Below are 18959 nucleotides of genomic sequence, written 5' to 3'. Positions count from 1 at the left end.
GACCCATTTAGAAAGAAAGAAAGAAAGAAAGGAAGGAAGGAAGGAAGGAAGGAAGGAAGGAAGAAAAGAAAAGAAAGAAAGAAAGAAAGAAAGAAAGAAAGAAAGAAAGAAAGAAAGAAAGAAGGAACATGACTAGTCAGGAGAAAATAGCTGCTGTCCCAACAGAGACATTTCAAGGCGGTTGGGACAGATGCCCCTTAGGGTAGGTAAATTTAGTAATCTTAAATTCTGATTTAATAATTTAGGTTTAAGGTGTGTCAGAGTTCACCTTAAATCAGGAAACATCCACATTTAGCTATATCAAAGGTTTAGAAGAATGAGAAAAAAAAAAATCTCTCATTATGTCTGTGCTCCTGAACATTGATGTTTGGGTAGATTTTTAAAATCAGTCAACCATGAACACAGTGTTTCATGAGTTCTTGTCTCCTAGAAAGCAAAATATTGATTTATTCTACAGTTATACTTTTCAGATAATACAAGTGCCCATTCCAGCATGTGGCTGATAAAGATTGAGTACTCCATGCACGGAATGTTTCTGTGCTGCACAGTCAACTGTGTAAGTGCTAGGTTAGGGTAGAGAATCAAGAGCAAAACAATTCAAGGCAAAACAACCCAACCCATGTCTTCCTACACATCTTACTGAACAAAGACGGTGATGATTCACAGTACTTTATATAATTTATAATGAGGCTGCTTCTCTAAGCAGGGATGGGCTCTTCTCTCATCTTCCCAACGCTTTCCACATCCAAACCCTACATTTCCCTCTGGCTTATCAAGAGTCAGCCCCACCTTGAGTGACGCCAAGTCAAACACCAAGAGTGACATCCTTGTGTCACTTACCCAACAAACTGGGGAAACAAGAATGGTTGCTGACCTTAATTACCCTTTAAAAATGTTCTAAAATGAATGAGTAATATATTTTAAAAAAGACATTTACCTTCTATATGTATGCGTAACTAAAGCCTGCAACTGAAATATTTGGAACTTCTAAAGTGGTTTTCAACTTCAAATACAAACGTATCGCAGGCAAAATCTAATTATGGAGTTTGTTATTAGTCAGGTGTGAGGAGTTGAAAGGCTATGAAGGAAAACTTCCAATGATTTTTATTTGACTGGACTTCAAAATGTTCATCAAGTTCAATTCTGAAGTAGCTGTAAACTTCCTGTACATTAAACTAAATTAGTAATTTAAGTGTGGAAGTCTTTGAGGCCATATCAAAGCAGAGCCATCAGAGGAAACCTAACATTATGTTCATTTCCTGGATGTATCCAAGTCATGAGAATCAGAAATGAAATCACAAAGCAATTCCTACCAGTAAGTACATCACTCCACATTCCACAAATGTTTCTGCTCTTTGCTCAAATAATCCCTTCTCTCTGTGTTCACTTGTAGAACTCTTGGGCCGTTTTCCCATTTAACTCTCTAATTACTTCAAACTGCCTCCACAAATCATCCGTTTTTTTCTCTCTTGTAGGTTCCTTATCTTCAAGTTTCTCCCCAAATTCAAACCAAATTTAAATTTTCACATTGACCTTTCAGCACTTTACTCATTATCTCCCCCCTCCCTCTGTAACATTAGAGACCCTAAATCCATTCTCTCTGTCCCTCCTCTGTGCTTGGGATCAGCAATGACTTTTTATGCTCTATGTCTTTCAGTAGTTGTTATCAGGCACTTTAAAAAACTCTGCATCTCCCTTGACACAGCTAGTCACATCAGAAAGGTCTCTGGAGCAGCACTAAACTAACCATAACCAAGAAAGACAGTGAGGAATTGGGAAACTCTAATGCCTGCTGAACCATTGGCATTCCAAAGAACTCCCCCAAATCCTGGCTGTACCAGTCCTTCAGTGACCTTGATCCACTTAATTCTGTTCACCTAGTCTTTCAAGACCTTTTCACATTTTGCATGGAGCCCCCATACCTCCATGCCCCTTCTGATTCACCTGTATGAATTACCAGTCTGGTCCAATCCAGGCCATTAACATCCCCCCGACCCACCATCTGGACTCTCAGCTCTCTTTTCCCCTTTGTCTTTCATGCACACCCCTTTGAAACCCGCACAGCCTGTGTGCCACTGCTACACCCAGGCAGGTGTTTAGCTGAGAATCAGACAGGATCATCCCAGTCCCCTCCACAGCCATTCCTGGCAGTCCCCAGGCATTTCCCTCTCCTTTAGCCTCTCAGCAGCAATCTTAGGTTCTCCCTCTCTTTAGCCTCTCCACTCTCTCCTTTTTCTTCAACTAACAATCCCAATGCCCACTTAGAACTGAAACCATCTCCACAGCCTCCTGAAACTTACCCTGTTTGACTGTTCTTTATGGGCACTCTCCCCTCTCCTGGAGTTTCTGGAGTCTGTGTGTCTATCCTGGAGTCTGTGTGTCTATCCTGGAGTCTGTGTGTCTATCCTGGAGTCTGTGTGTCTATCCTGGAGTCTGTGTCTATCCTTGCCTGCAGCACCAGAGCCCTTCATTCAACATCAAATAAGATTTTAAAAACATCAAAAAAACAAAAAACATGTTTGAAACTCAGGCATATAACCAGTATTAAATAATGAGTTTCAACCAACCTAAAAAAAAACAAAACAAAACCAAAAATGCTTGACATTTTGCTGGTAGCAGAGAAGACTTCGAAGTCACACTTCAGCACCTACCCTTTCCTCTTCATCCTAAAAAGTAAAACAGGGTCACTGTGGCAAGTCTTCTACCTGCCATTCTCCACCATTATTGGTGCATAATTCACCTTTTTGACAAGCACAGGCTGGCTTGAACCCCCATTCTTCCTTTGGCATCTCTCCAAATACCAGTTGCTGTCAGCAGTTCAAACTGGCAAAGCTGTACTGTTTTCATTTCTACACTAAAGCCCAACTATCATAATTTCAAGTAGAGCTATAAGGGGCAACAAACAGGAGCAACACAATAAAGTGTCTGACCACCAAGAATGCAAAATGGACTGTTTCAGCAGGCACTGAACTGCACACATGCAGGAAAGCACTGCCCCCCTGTGGCCGGCTGAATGGCCACTGCTGCTGGCCAGCCTTCCCTGGGGGAGATTCTATCTGCAACGACCACATTGGATACCTGGTGGAAGACTGAGAGTAAGACTACCTGCAGAAGCATAATTTCCCAGGCTGAGGGTCCTGGACAATGTGAACACATAACCTGGACACCTGCTGGGACATACCAGCACTCACCTCTATATTGCCATACAGAAGACTCTCTTCAGGGATGTGGGAAAAAGGGAGTAGCCGATGCTAAGGCCCAATTTAAATGATGTCTTTCCTGTCCACAACTATATATGCATGCTAGTACCGCTTCACTGCACAGGAGCTTTCCATTAATATTAAAGGTCACATGTGACTGCCCCTGGTACTAACAGCCTAAGAGGCATATGAGTACCTGGAGCTTTTGGTGTTCTCTCTGTACTGAATTCACTCTGTGGTCTGGAACCTCCCATCTAACCTGCTGCTGGGGCAGAGGTTTTCTCTTCTGGATTGCTTTAGAACTCTCTGGCTCCAAGTCAATAATACACTTCTTTCTCCCCAAAGGGCCTTCAGACACCAAGCGTTTCCAGGCAGTAGCCATTTCCCCAGTTTGTACTCAGTTCTCATCAGGCCCAGCTCCAGTCCTAGGACCGGCTGTCAGCGCTCTGGTCGGGGGAAAGCAGGTTGCAATGTTAGTGAGTCACAAAAGCAGGCATCCTGGCTACAGTGCTGTGGTCTGAATGTCTGCCTCACCCCTATTCATTCGTTGAACTCCTACCTCCAAGGTGGGCTTCTCCAAAAAAGAACATGTTCAAAGGTAGGCAAGGTGGTGCACACTTATAATCCTAAGTACTCAGGAGGCTCAGGCAGGAGGAACGTGAGTTCCAGGCCAGCCTGGGCTGCCTAGTGAGTTCATGGTCAGCCAGAGCTAGAGAAACACTGATTAAAAAAAAAAAACAAAGGCTGGGTATGTGGCTCAGTGTTACAGTGTTGCCTTGTCTATGCAAGGCCCTGAGTTTAGCTCCCAGCACCACAAATAATCATGTTTAGAGACAGAAAATACTATATTCTGAAACTTTCCATTCTTCACTCATAATAGGTTTCACCTAATAACCAGGAAAGCTAAACTACTCTTGGTTATATTAGTGAGAACAAAGTATCTGTTCCAAAGACTAATACAACCACATATTGTTTATATACACTTGAAATTCTTGTGCATGTGTATGCGCATATACATGTACATGCACAGACAGCAGCATTGTAGTATTTGTTGTATTTCTCAGGGGTGATTTATTCTGTTCAATAATAAATATGCAAATCAAATGATCCTGCTCACTGAGTAAAAAGCAATGGAATAAGTTCATCTCTGAAAAGCTGAAGTGGCTCCACATTACACGACAAATTGTTTCCATAAGTTAACTCATTCAACACACATGAAAATATTTTTTATTTCTATATTTTTAGCTTCCTCTGGCTTGCCTACTGCCACGGCCAGTCACCTTCAGATGTCCCCACATTCTCCATCCACAAGGTCAAGCATAGCACTGGGAGGCTGAGTTCTACTACAGTGACCCTTTGGGGACAGTCTGATCAGATGCCAGAAATGTGAAAAAACTGTCAGAGATAAGACATTGGCTCTGCAGATTCTGAAACAGTGTCAGCTCTCTCTGTTCTGTGATTCTATAAAAAATTGTAATTTCTCTCTTCTCAGAGATAAAGAAAATCAAAGACGAACCCTAGCTCTGCCTCTCTGAATGACCTTCTCTGACTCTTGGTAGGGCCAAGTGGGCTTTGTCCTCCTCCATTCTGAGGCCAAGGTCTCTGTGGATCACTTGCTCTCTTTCAGAAACTCCCCTCCTCAACTTTTTCTTCCTCTCCCCATGCATGCCCTTAACTGGTTCCTCTGCTTCTGATCACCTGCCCGGGGCTATATTAGCCTTCTTTGTTCATAAAACCATTCTAGCAACAGAAACCTGTCTTTCAAAGAAAGTGTCTCTCTCCTGCCAGTAGAACAGAAAAGGCAGAGCTATTCTGGCTGGAGGGGAGGATAGGGCTTAAAGCCCAATTTGCATCCTACAATCACCCACTCCAGCATGAAGCATCTCTGCAGGGCTCTATGCCTCAGAACACCCAATAGGATCCTTCAAGTAGCCCACAGCTCTCAGCTCTAGCTTCTTCCATCTTCTGTTTCTTCAATCTGATAAAAACCACTGCATTCTTTGTCCCAAAGAAGTCATATGTGACCTTCCAGATACAGATCCCACCTTTGTGATGTTTTCTATACTAAGCAGCTCTACGCACTCTGCTACCTCCTGAAGCAGCTTGCACTGCTTTCAATATTGTGTTCATGTTCATTTATGCTTCCATCTGCGCTGCTAGATTGTACAATCAAAAGGCCAGCAAAATGGTGGGGGTGATGGTGGTGGTGGTGGTGGTGATGATGATGATGATGATGATGATGATGATGATATGAGTGTGAACTATATCGACTAAAACTATTGCATGAATCCTGACTATGAGCTGGTGCCTTGCTGGAGACGAGCAAGCTGGCTGGAGAAATGGAGAGGAAAGGCAGCAACTAGCATCCAGAACAGCCAAACAGCTGAATAGAAGCCCTAGGCAGGGAGAGAATCTGGCAAAATCCAGCTTTCATCACTGTGTCAAAATACTTGAGATAATCAACTTAATAAAGGAAAAGATTTATTTTGGCTCATGGTTTCAGTTCGCAGTTGCTTTGGGCCAGTAAATCACTGTGAGTGGGTGGGAAAAGAAGTTTGTTTATATCACAGTGGCCAAAAAGTAAGCAGGGAGTCAGAAAGGGGCCAGGGTCACAGTATCCCCTTCAAGGTCACTCTCCCCAGTGACCTAACTTTCCTTCTCTAGACCCTTTCTCCTAAAGTTCTACCTACCTCTCTACCACCTCCTAAGAGTGTTGCAGGTTGGGGACCAAGTTTTCTGGGCGACATTCAAGACCCAAACCAGAGCACGCAGGAACTGCTCCCTTGAGAGACTTTATTGAAGAATGGAATATGGCAGAATACTGAAGGCCTGGCAGTCTCCTCTTTGAAATAATATTTTGCTCTATTCATTTCACTAAAAATTAACTTTCTAAAAAGGCCTATGTTTTCTATTCAATTCTGATGAATAAAATCCTGCCTAAAGTTAGTCCACAGACTCCCTACTAGCAGTTGCTATTGAAAAGAAACTCTAAAGAGAAGAGATGCTGACAGGTCCAACAAGGAGACAAAATTCTGAGTAGCAAAACTAATCCAGAAATCCTGCTGGACAGAGACAGAGAAGGGCACTACTCTAAGACAGTTCTCACAGCCTCTGTACTTAACAACTATAAAAAAGAAAAAAAAAACCCCACAAGAGTCTTTACAAGGCTGGCTGACTGTAACAGTCCCTTGGAAATAAATGTCTTGGATGAATGCAACTGCTTAATGAAGAAAGTGACCACTAACGGCAAAAATCTCCCACTAATTGGTTATCAACTGGCAAACGGCATTCAGCTTGGCCTCTGGATTCCTGAAGTTATATAAATAGCCAGATTTCTTGGTCTGTAAAACAGTCTCACTCTCTCTGACTCTTCTGACTTTGGAAATTAATGAGGGAGATAATCCTAGTGGATTCCTTTCCCCTCCAGGAATGCACTCCCTCCCTCCCCCAGGTTGACAGTGGCTTCATCACTCTCTGGAGTCATGTCCAGGTTGCAATGCAGGGCCAGCATCTCAGGCCAAATGCTTGCTTAATGACCAGAGACTAGGGAGAGCCAAGCAGCAAGGCCCAGGGGTCCTCAAGGGGCACTTGTGAGCACTTGTGATATTCTTCTCAAGTTATTTCCTTTTCTCAAGTGAATACTCGATATTTTGGTAATGATAACAATGTTTAGCACCTATGTGGACAAAGTAGTGAAACAGGAATGAGCAAAATACCCTGTCCTGGGCCTTGATGGAGCTTGTTTTACTGGTAAGTTCTGACAAATAAAATCACTCTCAGTTGTGATAAGACACTGGCAGAACCAGGTTCTTACAGAAACTGTGGAAGGCAGTAGCTGTGGATTGATGAGGGTGGGGGTGGGGATGACACACATGACCTCTCCCATGACAGCAAAGATTAGTGATATGGCTCCTCACTATGGACATACTGTCCAACCCATGCTTTCATTCAACCTTCCATGAACTAACTTACTATTAGGGAAATTATATGAGTATTTTTCAACTCAAATGCTTTGGCTTCTCTTAACACATTAAGGTAAATGGCTTAGCAGGTAAAGATATGTGCTTCCATGACTGATAGCCTGAGTTCTACAAATTTCACATGTGTGCCATGACATGCCTATGCCCCCACATACACACACGCAATAAATAAATGTAAAAAACAAAGCACATTAAAAACACAAAGGAACACTAATCTAAAATTTTCTCTTATGAGCTATTTAAAATAAATATTTGTATGCAAAAACTGGCAATTGTTAGAAAACAGATACTGTACCTCTTAATTTTACTCAATGCATGTACTCATCAGTTTTGGGGGAGCACTGAGGATTTTTTTATCCCATGTTTACAGATAAAAATATAAAAATCAGAATACAAAACATGGAAGTTTTATGAAAAACTATGTAATTTCATAAAGCCAACTCCTCATCTGATTTTCATAAAATGTGTGAAACTGTCTCTAATTCTTGCCTTCTTTAATTGGATTTTTCTGAAAATTATTTTCAGTGAGATCAATTCTTTTCTAGGCAAAGTAATAGGATATTATCCACAGCAATGTTTACCAATTCACAGCAATGTTTGCCAGTGCTGTGGATTCTGTTTATTGGCTACTATTTCATTTGTTGTTTCAAAGTCTACTGTCTTGGATGAAAAACTGGAAGTTGTAAAGAAATCATGAAGATTTTATTCTTTTGTTGGTTTGAATTAAAAAGCCAATTTACACATGAAGTGTTAGCAAATGTCAATTCTGTTTCTTCAGCTGTTAAACCACATCAAATTTGACTACGTGCCACATATGCTTTTATCATACTTGTTTTAGTTGGCTCTCCCAGGAATATCTGTATAAAATAATGTCCAGGTCTGTGTTTATATGAACCTGTTCCTTCCGTGTATGTGTCATTCATGAGCTATGATTACTGAAGACACCTACTAGCCTGCCTCACCAGTAAGCAGTTCCTGCTGGTATTCCAATGATCAATGAGTTGGAATGTAACACAGTGTAGAGTAAGCATAGGTCCTGGGCTCAATTCCCAGCATACACAGAAAGAGTTGTGGGCAAAGTTCATGACCCTAAGACCAAAAGGTACAGGTCTTCCTGACACTGGAACCAAAAGACAAGTGCATGACCACACACTGCATAATAGTGCGCGTGCACGCACAGGGAGGATATGCTGGCTGTATAAATTTGGACAAGGTAAAAACTTCTTTTATCCTAGATTCATCAGTTGTTATTGTTTAAAAAAAAGCTTTTCTCAATGTGCTTATTTTTATTTGATGTATATGAGTGTTTTGCCTACATGTAAGGGCACCATGTGCAGGCAGTGCCCACAGAGGCCGAAGAGGACATTGGATCCCCAGGAACTGGAGTCATGGATGGCTGTTGACCACTATGTGGGTGCTGGGAACTGAACCCAGGACCTCTGCAAGAGCAGTCAGTGCTTTTAGCTGAGCCATCTCTCCAGCTCCAGTTGATATTCTTTTAAAACAATGATTATGCAAATCAGTTCATGAAAACTCAACATATACATAATGTATTAATTACTTTTCTGTTGCTGTGATAAAACACCCTGACCAAAACCAACTTAAAGAAGAAAAGGTTTATTTTATCTTACGTCTCCTGGGTCATAGCTCATCAGTGAGGGAGCCCAAGGCAGGAAACTCAGGAACCTGGAGGCAGGAGCTGAAGCACAGGCCATGGAGGAATTCTGCTTACTGGCTTGCTCCTCTGGCCCATGCTTAGCCTACTTTTTATAAAATACAGGACCACTTGCCCAGGGGTAGCACTGCCCACAGTGGGCTGGGTCCTCCCACATCACTCAACAATCAAGGAAATTCCTCGAAGACATGGCCATGGTACAGTCTAATGGAGGCAAGTTCCCCAACTGAGGCTCCTTCTAACCAGGTGTGTCAAGTTGACAGCTAAAGCTATCCAGCACACAGCCAGGAGAAAAATCAAGACAAAGCTGCTCTGAAGACTTCAGTACTTCAAATTATTCTATTTGACAGATGTGAGCTAATTCTACCCTTTCTGCACAAAACCTCTCCCTAAGCCACACAAGCCACATAAACAGCTCAACACAGGATGCTGGCCCTCATGAGCTGAGTCCATTTGGCTGGGAGGCTGGTTACACTGAGCAGAGGGTAAACTGACAGGGTGATTGAAAGTATCTGAGGACAGCACAGCAAGGGCCGGATTTCTCAGTACAGGAAAGTAGAAAGGGAAGAAAAGCTAGAAAAGAATCCAGAGGCGAGGACTGATATGAGAGTATCAGTAAGAACTAAAGACCATCAAGCCCAGACACATATCACATGCTCACACACTCATACACATGTACATACACATATACACTCATGCACATACATATACACACATGTACACACATATACACATACATGTACACACTCACTCATGAACACACATACATACACATATACACAAACATGCACCTACATATACACACATATGCATACACATGCATATATATATACACACAGGTACACACACATTCATACACACATGAACACGCATATATACACTCACATGCATGTACACACATGCAAACTCACACATGCACATGCATACACACATGCACACAGATATGAACACACACATACATGTGCGCATATATATACTCACACATATGTACACACATATACATACTCATACACACATACCATATACACACATGCACACATATACACACATGCACACACAAACACACTCACATATACATTCACATACATATACAGACACAATATATACACACATACATATATATACACACATGCACACAATCACACATACTCATACACATGCACATATGCACACACATGCACACACAGAGTCTTAGTGATTACACATGCATATATTTTTGCAAGGTTGTCTGTGGTCACCACATGCTTCCTATCTGCTGAGAGAGCAAATTATACCAAAGCAATGAGTGCAACAAACCTCTGCCTCTTGGCTTCTTGAAGCTATTCTCTTACAAGAAATTCCAGCATCCTTGAAGCAAACGGCTTATTCTTGACAGGGCACCAAAAGTCCAGACTGAGCCCGGAGCTCATTAAACAGAAAACAGAGGAGGGTTCAAAGATGGAGAGGACATGTCAAAAGCAGGAGAGGAGCCAGGCTGACGGAGCTCTCACCAGGTAAGTCCAGTGAATTTTGAGTGTCAAAAGAACAATGGCAACAGCTTCTAATCTACTGAACAGGACAGGAATGCACTGCACCACAGTGCTAAAAAGAAATGGATGAGGGCTAGGGAAATGGCTTGTGGGGGGAAGGCTTGTTGCACAAACAATGAACACCTGAATTTGTATCCCTAGCACCCATGTAAAAAGCCAGGTGCACAGTGTACCTGTAATCCTAGAGGAGGCAGAGGCAGGAGGATCCCAGGGACTTTCTGGGCATCCAGTCTAACCAGTCAGTGATATTCAGATTCAGTGAGAGACCCTGTCACAAAAAATAAGGTGGAGGACAATAGAGGAAGACACCGACCCCAACCTCTGTCCTCCACATGCACTCCCACGGTTGTGTGCACCTCTAAACATATGGGTACACACACCCCACATGCACAAAAACAAAAATTAAACAACACACACAAAATAAATGAAAGGAAAATAAATGGACAAGGAAAAACTTTTCTTTCTAGTAGACTGCCATGTAATGATGGCAGAAGAAAAGGGAGGAACAGAAAGTCACAATTTGGGAACCACCTCAGAGGGGACTACTGAGACAGCATCATGGAGGCTGAGACTAGGGAGGGAAGTCTGATGAGAAACACCACTGTCACCTTGGACTATCTCTCTGAAAATGTTCATCAGCTACAAGAAGAAACATGCTAAATCCAAGGGAGGAAAGCTGGCAGACACAACACAACCAACACGGCAAGGTTAGCACCACCTGGTGGGATATACCACTTCACCTGCTCCATGATGTTAGGCACCCAGAGAGGTACAGCACCTTTCCTGGGCCTTTCTGTGAAGGAAACACTGAGCAGACTTACTGAGGACTCTTTGAAATAGTCAAGAAATTGAGGACAGCAGAAAGTTGATTGGTAGGGCTGGCGAGATGGCTCAGTGGATAAGGGTCCTTGCCACCAAGACTGATGACATGAGTTCAATTCCCAAGACTCACAAGGAAGAAGGAGAGAACCAACTCCCACAGTTGTCATCTCCTCCACATATGCACCATGGCACGTGCACCCCACACCCTGTGTCCTACCTCCTGCCACAAATAAATGAATAAATGTAGTTTTAAAGGTTAACTGTTGTTCCCATTCTCAGTGCCCCTCACAGCCTAGCTCCTAGGAGGCCATTTAGTCATTTAACCTTACTTTCTCATTTGGTAGACAAACATTTACACTGAGTGAGCCTTACTGAGCCCTTAATGTTACACCAGGCATTACAAAGCAATCTAGTTTTATGGCACATTATCTGTCTTTGAAATCGGTGAGGAAATGTGCACATGGAAATTACAACATTATGGGCTGGAGATGGCTCAGTGGTTTAGAGCACTGGCTGCTCTTGCAGAGGACCTGGGTTCGGTTCCCAGTACCCACATGGCGGCTAACAACCGCCAATCTGCAATCGGTAACTGCAGTTCCAGGGGATCCAATGCCTTCTTCTGGCCTCTGCATGCATTGCACACATAGGTGCACTTACATGCTTGCACCAAAAACACCCATACATATAAAATTAGATAAATAATTTTTAAAATAAATACAAATAAAAAATAGAGATGGTAAGCCTATTCAGCTGTATTGCCAAATAAGGACACTCCTGAATGAGGGAGAACTTGGGAAGAATTCATCCTGGACAGACAAATTTCCAGACAGCTCACTGAAAATCTTACTTCACCCATTACACCTTTATGTATTTTGGCCATCTGGCCACACTTTTCTCCAAAAATATATTATATGCTTTCCTGTCTTTGAAAATGAACACAATCTGGTCATATTTTATACAAATTTTTAGTTGTATCTATGTAACTCATATGCAACATAAATATGGATAAATCCTCATTTCGTAAGCAAATCTGAGATCATAAAAGCCTTCCAAATTAAGAATGCTAATCAAGTTTCCTAATTTCCACCCGTAACTCATCTACATTACTGGCCCATGCTCTCTGACCCCTATGGGAAAATCAGTCTCATAACTGTATGAATTCAGGAGTATGCGGAGGCCTTGGAGATGCAGCTCTTTCATGAAGTGGCAGGATACCAATTGCAGGTTACCCGTCCTGTGACTTAGCTTTTACCATCTGATCTGTACAGGGCTGCATTCAGTACTACAGCTGGAGCAGACCCTGATACTCACCAATAAAGTGTCCAATTCCTCCTTCCTGACTAGGAGAGTCCCATTTTTAGTCCTAGGGGTCTTACACTACCAAAACTCCCAGTTTTTTATCCTTGCTTAGAATAAGAAATGGCAACATGACCTACATCTTGCCAGGCGGCTATAGGAAGACATTCCTGGGGAGGACATCTCTGCAAAGACAGGGTAAAACTTCATGAGGAGAAAGTCTTCTGTCCCTTTACTTTGTTCCCTTCTTACTAAGAAATATAAAATGTGAGGTCAGTAATTTTGCAGCCACCTTAGACCAAAGGAGTGAGGATCAAGGGCTATATAATAAAGGTGGAAAGAAAGCTGGGTCTGTGGCAGCACTGCAGAGCAGCTGTGTCAACCCTGCCTTGCCTACCCAGACTCCTTTACTCCTTATACTCTGGCTAGCTTACTTTAAATAACTAGTATTCTATTAGTCAAGGCATTAATGCTCAAAAATTATTTATATGTTCCCACTCCAAACACTCATTTACCAAGCTTTTTCAGGCTTTTCTTTTGGTCAAAAGGATTCAGCTAAGCAAAACAATGCATACATTCAGCAGGCCACAGCCTGGTCCAGGAAATGACCCACTGAGACAGAAATGGGAAATGGCAAAGAGAACTTTCCGGGATGTGAGGCCTGGACTGCTGCCCTCATTGTCAAGCTATCCAATGACATCTATGTCCGACAAAGCTGATGTGAAATGAACATGGCCCACCAGATGTAATAAGCCCTGAAGATCACTCCACTACTGAACTGCCAGTATATGAGATAATACACGGCCTTCCTATTGAGGAGGGAGTTGGTGTTCTGTTACTTGCAAACAGGAACATTCTACCTCCCTTGAAATGTGAAAGGTCTGGTCCCCTATGAGAACAGAAGCTGCCCTAATCACCTCTACTACCTTCTCTACTACCAAGACATTCCACTTCCACTACCCCTACCTTGATCACCTCCACCACCTCTTCTATCACCAGAACACTCTACATCTAAAACCTCCACCTCTACCACTCTATCATCAACATTTACCACCACATTTTCCATCACCAAAACCTCTGCTTTAATCATTTCCACCATCACCTCTACCATTACTCCATTACTACCTCTACTACCACTACCTCCACTATCACCAGAATATACCATTACCCTTTCTATTGCCATTGCCTCTACCTCTGCCATCTCTCCCATCACCAAAACACTCTACCTCTACCTCTACCACCACCACCATTCCACCATTACTACACCTCTTCTACCAGCAAAACACTCCACCTCTACCACCATTACCAATGACAACACAAGCTACTTCAACCATCACCTCCACCTCCAACACCTCTAGCACCATCACCAACCACACACTCTACTTCTACCACCACCATGATCTCCACCTCTACCAAAATCATCCACCTCCATCACCACTACCTCTATCACTACCAAAGCACTCCACATCCACCACCACCTCCTCCAGCAAAAACACTCCACCACTTCTACCTCTATTACCAACATCCCTACAACCTCCATCTCTTCCAACACCCAAACACTCTACCTCGTTCACCACAGAAACACGCCACCATCTCTACCTCCTCCACTTCTAACACCACCTCCACCTGCACATTTCCCATCACCATTACACTCTACCTCATCACCATCACCTCTATTACCAGCTTCACCACATTCTATTTCCACCTCTACCTCTATCACTTCTGCTACCACACACTCTACCTCTATTACCTCTACTATTTCCTCCACAAACAAAACACTATTTCCACCACCTCCATCACCAGCATCTCTACCGCCACCAGAACATCTAACATCACCACTTCTTCCTCCATCTCTACCACTGTGGTGGTTTGAATGAGAATGTCCCCCATAGTCTCTAAGTATTTGGACATTTTTGTCACCAGTAGGTGGCACTGTTTTTGGAGGCTTTAGGAAGTACGGTCTTGCTGAAGGAAGCATATCACTGGGGGTGGGCTTTGAGAGTTCTTAAGCCTTGCTGGATTTCCAGTTATGCTCTGCTTCCTGTGCCTGCTTGAAGACGTGATCACTCAGCTTTCTGCACCTGCCACCTCTGCTCTGCCATATGGATTCTTACCCTTGGAAATGTGTACCAGTCACTTTTCTGTGGCTGTGATAGAAACACTGACCCAAGTGACTTATAGAAGGAAGAGTTTATTTGAGCTCATGGTTCCAGAGGAATTACAGTCTGATGTGGCGAGGAGGCATGGCAGTAGGAGGTGGCTAGAGCAGGAGCAAAAAGCAGAGTGCTCACATCTTCAAGCTTGGCACAAGAAGCAAGAGAGCATCTTGAGATCCGGCAAGGCTTAAGAACTCTCTAAGCCTGCCCTCAGTGACGTGCTTCCTCCAGCAAGGCCACACCTCCTAAGACCACCCAAAACAGCGCCACCAACAGGGGACAAAATGTCCTAATACATGGAACCTACAGGGGATAGTCTCATTCAAACCATCACAAAACTTTAAGCTCAAATAAATTCTTTCTCTTTTAAGTTCTCTTGGTCATGGTGTTTTATCACAGCAACAGAAAAGTAACAAATACAGCCATCAAATAATTCTATATCCACCACCGCAGCCTCCATCACCCAGACAAGCCATCTCCACCTGGATTATAACTACAACCATCTAAACCACTACTTCTTCTATCACACTTACTTCTCCCTCCACTTCCTCCAATGCTTCCACCCCCTCGACCAACATCACCTCTCCTCCTCTACCATCAAAGCACTTCACCTCTAAAACGTTACCACTTCTACCTTCAACACAACCTCTACCATCACCACTTCTACCTCCTACTCTATCTCTACCTCCAGTGCCATCATCACCACCTTGATTACCTCTACCTGTACCACATTCACCCATACCACCTCCATGTCTACAGCCTCCATTTCCACCACCACCACCTGTACCACTTCTACCTGTATCACTTCCACTTCTACAATCACTTCGGCCACCTATATCATAGCCACCACCGCCACTTGTACCTCTACTACCATCAGCACTTCCACCTATACTGCATCTCTGTCATCAGTATCATTGTATCCTCTACCACCACCTTCATCTCTACTACCTCCTCAACTGCCACTCAACTCCTCCACCTCTATCACCACCATCCCTGCTGTACGCCCTCCACCACACCACTCCTGCCCCCAGTACAACTTCTAGCACCTCCAGCACCCCTACTTCTAACACCTCTACCACATGCACTTTGGATATTCAAAAAGCCTCCCCTATATTTCAGTGTTTAGGTATATTCCCCAGAGCAGAAGTCAATAGATAAGTTGGTTGCTTGATCTGACTCTATGTCCAATGAGTTATATTATCCTGAATATTCTCTTGCTTCTTAACCCTCACTATTTTAATATTGTAATTTTTTTTTTTTTTTTTTTTTTTTTTTTTTTTCCTATTCAGCTGCTAGGCCTCTGGGCATCCAATAGATCATGTATTAACCATGAGAGACCATGAGGTTAAAAGGAAATGAAGAAATTTTTTCATCATTGATATCTTCATAGTTACATACATTTTCTATGAGACTGATTAGAGATTCTTCTTTGTCAAGAGAAATGATATCTTTTCAAATGTGAAACTTGTGGATTAGTAAAAAACAAATAAGCAAACAAAAAACAGAGAGGCTAGAGAGATAGACGGCTCAACATTTAAGAGTGTGTATGGTATAGTGGCAAAGGCCTTTAATCCCAGAACTTGGGAAGCAGAGGCAAGTGGCTCTCTGTGAGATCAAGGCCAGCCTGGTCTACATAGTGAGTTCCAGGCCAGCTAGGGCTAACAGGACAGCTTGTCTTGTGGGGGAAAAAAAGCATGTACTGTTCTTGCAGAGGGTCTGAGCTTGGTTCTCAACACTCACACTGGGCAGCTTAATACTGCCTATAACTCCAGGGACTTGACATCCTCTTTTGACCTCTGCAGGCACATGCACATACCTACATATAGACAGACAGACAGACAGACACAGACACAGACACAGACACAGACACACACACACACACACACACACAAATAAACATAATTAAAAATAAAAATAAATCTTAAAATAAAATCAACCAGAGAACTGTTACTCAGGCAACAGCAAAAGTGACTTACTGGGCAAGAATGTACCCAAGTAATACACCAGTGCTGCTTTGTTACCCATGTACCCCTCTCATGACAGAGCTTCTCTAAAGGCTAGGGGGTCTTAGTGCTGACTAAGCATTTCTTTCACTCAAGGTTAAGGGCCTGTCACCACAGACTGTTAATTTGATTGTTGTTTCTGTTTACTGTGTAGAAAACTATCTGTATTATTTTTCTGTTGGTAGAAAAATGGGAGTGGGAAATCTAGGTTTATATTCACAAAGGAAGAGTAAATAGAATAGAATGTTTGTGCTCTAGGATAACTTCGCTACAAATCAAATGAACTTCATTCAATAGACCCTGTTCCCCTAGTTAAGGAAATGGAGGTATAAAATCTCAATCTTTCTCTATCTCTCATTCTTTGCTTTTCTCTCTTCCTTTTAAATTTTAAAAAATATTTTATTTAGGGGCTAGAGAGATGGCTCAGTGGTTAAGAACACTGAATGTTCTTGCAAAAGATCCAGGTTCAAATCCCAGCACCCACATGGCAGCTAACGACTGTCTGTAATTCCAGTTCTAGGGGATCCAACGCCCTCTGTTGACCTCCGTGGGCATTGCACAACACAAGTGCACTTCCATATATGCAGGCAATACACACACACAAAATAAAAAAATAAAAAATTTAAAAAGATTTTATTTATTATTTTTTATTTTATGTATATGAGTGTTTTGCCTGCATGTAGGTAGGTATATCCATGTGGTACAATGCCGGTGGAGGTCAGAAGATGGTGTTGGATCCCCTGGAACTGGAGTTATGAATGGTTGTGAGCCATCATGTGGGTGCTAGGAATTGAACCAGGATCTTCTGCAAGAACAACCAGCACTCTTAACCACTAAGTCATCCCCCCAGTTCCCTTTAAAATTCTTCAGATATTCAGAATTCAAGATGGAAGAAGGTGCAGAGGTGAAAATGCAGTCTGACTGCTCTGAACAGGCAATGGCTCAGAGTACAATGGAGGAACTGAGGACGTAAGCACTCCAAAGGCGGATGATCACTCTTCTTCATATTCACTGCTTCCTCCACCTAGTCACCTTCAGCATCCATGGGATACTGGTTCTAGGATCCTATGGATAGCCACATCTGAGGATTTATAAGCCCCTTATAAACACTAGCATAGTATCTGCATATATCCTAGGCAAATCCTTCCATGCATACTTAAATCATCTCTAGGTTAAATACTTAAAGTAGTGTGAATTCTATGTAAATAGATATTATACTGTATTATTTGGGTAATAATGACAAGAAAAAAGTCTACATGTTCAGTACAGAAACGAGTGTTTTTTCAAGTATTTTTGGCTCATAGTTGGCTGAGTCACAGGATGCTGAATGCACAGATTTGAGGGCTGTTTAGCACTCTAGCAGCCCCAAGGGAAGAAAGAATCCTGTCACCTGGCTTCTATAGCATTTTACCCACTAAAATGTTGAAGGTTCAAGTCTTCCAGGCAAAAGGTATCTACAGTAGAAACTTCTCCAGTTCAGACCTTGCCTAGCAGGATTTTACCAAGCATCTCCAGATACAGTCTCAAACACCAGGGAGACTGGATGTAGTCCAAGCCCCCCTCAATCAACTAGGATGCAGAGCCCATTTAATCCCTACAGAGAAGGCTGAAACAACTGCTTCTCCCTAGGAGTGAAATGGCACCTATCAGATGCCAGGGACCTAGGCCAGCTCGTAGCTGGAGCCCAAGGCTTCTGGACTAGAAAGGGCCCTTGAAACTTGGGCAGTGGAGCTCCTGCTTCTACCCTGCTCCACTTGGTGTGTTTTTATAAATGTGGTGAAACTGCAACTTTTCCTTAGACAAATGTGGAAGAGTTAAAAGTCAAACAAAAATGTGACAGCTTATGAACTAAGTTTTTCTTTTTATCTTCAGGACATTTGTTTACATCATTAGACATATTAAGCCAAATATTTAGTATTTATATAAATGCTAAAAATGGCCTTTTCTAGCATCTTCCCTTTAGGTTTTGTGGCTAAGGTTGTTTGGCATTTTTGTTCATTTTCTTTGGGGGGGGGCGTTGATTTATTTATTTTTATTTTATATGTATGAGTGCTTTGCCTGCATGTAAGTAAGTGCACCCATGTCATGCAATGCCCATGGAGGTCAGAAGAGGGTGTCAGATCCCCTGGAACTGGACTTACTGATGGTTGTTAGCTGCCATATGGGTGCTGGGAACCAAACCCTGGTTGTCTGTTAGAGTGGCCAGTGCTCTTAACTCCTGAGCCATCTCTCCTGCTCCTGTTCTCTCTTTTTGAGATAGAGTTTTGTTTTGCAGCCTAGCCTGGCTTTGAATTTACA

This window comes from Nannospalax galili, unplaced genomic scaffold (assembly GCF_000622305.1).
Source record: "Nannospalax galili isolate Female #2095 unplaced genomic scaffold, S.galili_v1.0 scaffold124, whole genome shotgun sequence".
NCBI lineage: Eukaryota > Metazoa > Chordata > Mammalia > Rodentia > Spalacidae > Nannospalax > Nannospalax galili.
This window is presented reverse-complemented; position numbering follows the sequence as displayed.